The sequence below is a fragment of the Sarcophilus harrisii genome, chromosome 6 (assembly GCF_902635505.1).
Source record: "Sarcophilus harrisii chromosome 6, mSarHar1.11, whole genome shotgun sequence".
Classification (NCBI taxonomy): domain Eukaryota; kingdom Metazoa; phylum Chordata; class Mammalia; order Dasyuromorphia; family Dasyuridae; genus Sarcophilus; species Sarcophilus harrisii.
The window spans coordinates 133,894,928-133,897,805 of NC_045431.1; the positions used below are offsets into that span (position 1 = coordinate 133,894,928).

The window sequence follows — 2,878 nt, forward strand, 5'->3', positions numbered from 1 at the left end:
CATTTTTCTATTAACAAATTATTAAATTAGGATTGTTTTTTTCTATTCCTTTCTATGTCTCATTCAGGGACCAGCTCTTAAAGTTCAGTCAGTGTGATGAGATTGGCCTAATCCTCTGGGAACACACTTCTTAATCTTGGGCAGTACACCAGATAACTAGGAGAGTTTACTTTTGATTAAATATAAAGAGAATGTAATCTAGGTGAATTTCAGTTCTAAAACCATTAGGCCCCCAATCTTGACAGCCTCACCCTCCATATCCCATTGTTCAATTAGAGTGGTCTGGCAGAGATGGATTCCTCTGACCTTGTTGTTGGAGGTGGCCTAGTCTTATGATCAAATATCTTCCTTAGTGAGAACTGAAAAATTTTCCCCCACATCATCATTAATATATCTAACCACTCATTAATTCTTCACCAATCAAAGCTGATCTGTGCCTCTCAGGAACATATACTTTTCTGAAGATATTTAAGCATTTGCTGATCTCTATGATTTTATCTTTGGTTACAGAGACAGACCACTATCAATTTATTATTTATTAGACAAAATACTAAATTGATTATTAATTACTTAGAAACTCTTTCTCTTGGACTTTTTATTCATCATATATAATACTTATTCTTACATCAGCCAGTAGAATTGAGTCAGGATGACTTGGAAATTGTGCTAATTGTGTATATCAGTAAATAACCTGGTGGTCTTGTTCAACCTGTTTATATAAGACAGCCTCATTAATTGTTATCTTTGGCTTAATCTTCAGATTTTATAAGGTAACAGTTTGCTCTTTACTTGGGTCCACTTACATCTAGATTACAACTAGCAACATGGTCTTTTGCTAGACTCCATTCACTCCATCATCAGAAATAGAAAAAAAAAAAGTCAAGGTGGGGAATTGAAAGACCAATGGAGAAGCCAAGAAACAAAGTATTTTAGATGTAAGAGTTTAGCACAAATACCAATATCCCATGCCCCTATCCATTCTTCATACTCAGTGCATCTGTAAAATAAGAAAATAATCTGATTAGGTAAAGACTATGCTCTGGAAATATACAGAGGGAGAAAATGTGATTTACTTTGTATTTTTTTTTCTTTTACAATCACTACAACTAATAACCAGAAATGTTTCATAGAAGGAAATTGAGAAGAAAAAATACATATCGAAGGGCAGCTACTAGATTGTTGGGGCTTTTGGTGTCATTTTTTCTTTCTTTTGAAACTCACCATCTTGTCTATGTCTATCATTGTGGTCACATGGTCCACCAGCCAGACTCAAGTTTCTCACCCAAACAAGCCAAATGAGTCATTAGTCTTGACAAATTTTTGCCTCCACCTATTCCAACATCAAAGACCAAATATGATCATAGATGGAAACATTGCAAGCAAATACAAGACATTCTCAAATAAGCCTTTGGAATTATGCTCTGCATTAATTGTTATTAAAGCTGTACCACAAAAACTGCTTTTGGAATGCAATAAAATCTAAACTAGAATCACAGATCTTCTGAATGATATGTATGGGTGGGCTGGAATGGGAATTATGTGAATTTCTTAAATGGAAAAAAAAACAACAACTAATTAAGCTGATATCATTCCCTAATCATCCACAGAGAATAACCAATAATTGATTTGAGAGGATCTTGCTAAGGCTGCCACTGATTTTTTAAAAAAATATATTGAATCTGTCCCTTGATGATTAACAGAGTAATTCCTTTAGCAATTACGGACTCTCTTATAAATGATGGTCTCATAATTTCCAGCTTGCCAGAAGCAGCATTAATTCATATGTGTGTAATTCATTCTTCTGGCTTATTTCCATCATCTCTTCCCCATGGTACAGATTTTCTGGGATACACAAAAAAGTCTTTTGCTGAGAGTGTACATTTACTACTTCTAGAATGATCACTAATGCATATATTATGTGCTATCACTTTTCTATGATTTAGTCATACAATCCTAGGATCATAGATTCAGAATTTGAAGGGATCTTAGGGGTCATTTAGGTGACACATTAGCGTCAGGAAGACTCTGATTCAAATTCAGTCTCAGATAATTACTACCTGTGTGACCCTGGGCAAGTCACTTAACCTACTTGTCAGTTTTCTCATCTGAAAAAGTAATAGTACCCACCTCCTAGAGGAATTTCCTGAGAGGAATTGTGGAGACTGTCCAAAAGGCAGGCAATGGCATCCGAAGGACTCTCCAGATGGATACTTAATGTTTGAAAGAAACAGGATGCAAAATGGAGGAAAAGGATAAGATGGCAAACATTTGAAAGATCAGAGTGTCCACAATGAAAGGGATTTAAAAAAAAAAATCTAAAAAGTCAAATATTATGGAACAGGACAGGGAAGGGACAAAGAGAACAGCTGATAGGGATAAAGAAAACAAAGCATGTGGGAAAGAACCTGAAATGACAAATATCCATTCTGTCCTAGGAGTTTTTGAAATATTTTGCAAACCTTAAAATGCTATCTGAATTCTATTATTATTGTTGCTGTTTTCCCTTTCTTCCTTTTTCTGATTATTATATCCTATTTTCTTATTATAGATGAGGAAATGAAGGGGGCTCAGCAAGATTAAGAGGTTAAATGACCATATAGTTAGTACTTATTCATGATAGGATATTAATCCAAGGCTTCATGACTACAAGTCTAGTGATCACATTGCCTCTCAAGAATAGCACATCTCAACTTTCATAAGGAAAATGAAATCTTCCTTGGACCTTGGGCTTTTATTCTCTCTTTCCTCACCCATATGGTCATATTCAAGAAAAGGACTCCAGTATTTCCTACTTCTTTTTTCATACCATCTACACACTCTTCTTTCCCTGTCTTAGAATAATAATAACAGTAGCTATTGTTTATATAGTTTTAAGATT

General features: G+C 34.7%; 1 long non-coding RNA gene across 1 annotated transcript; it reads right to left on the reverse strand.

Annotated features, from left to right (window-relative positions):
- Nucleotides 1-585: 585 nt before the first annotated feature.
- On the reverse strand, nucleotides 586-2,421 carry LOC116419742. The gene is made up of 3 exons (XR_004230030.1): nucleotides 2,128-2,421; nucleotides 1,222-1,330; nucleotides 586-997 (listed from the first exon to the last, which is right to left on the reverse strand). It is a non-coding gene; the product is annotated as an uncharacterized LOC116419742 (long non-coding RNA).
- Between the last annotated feature and the right edge of the window lie 457 nt (nucleotides 2,422-2,878).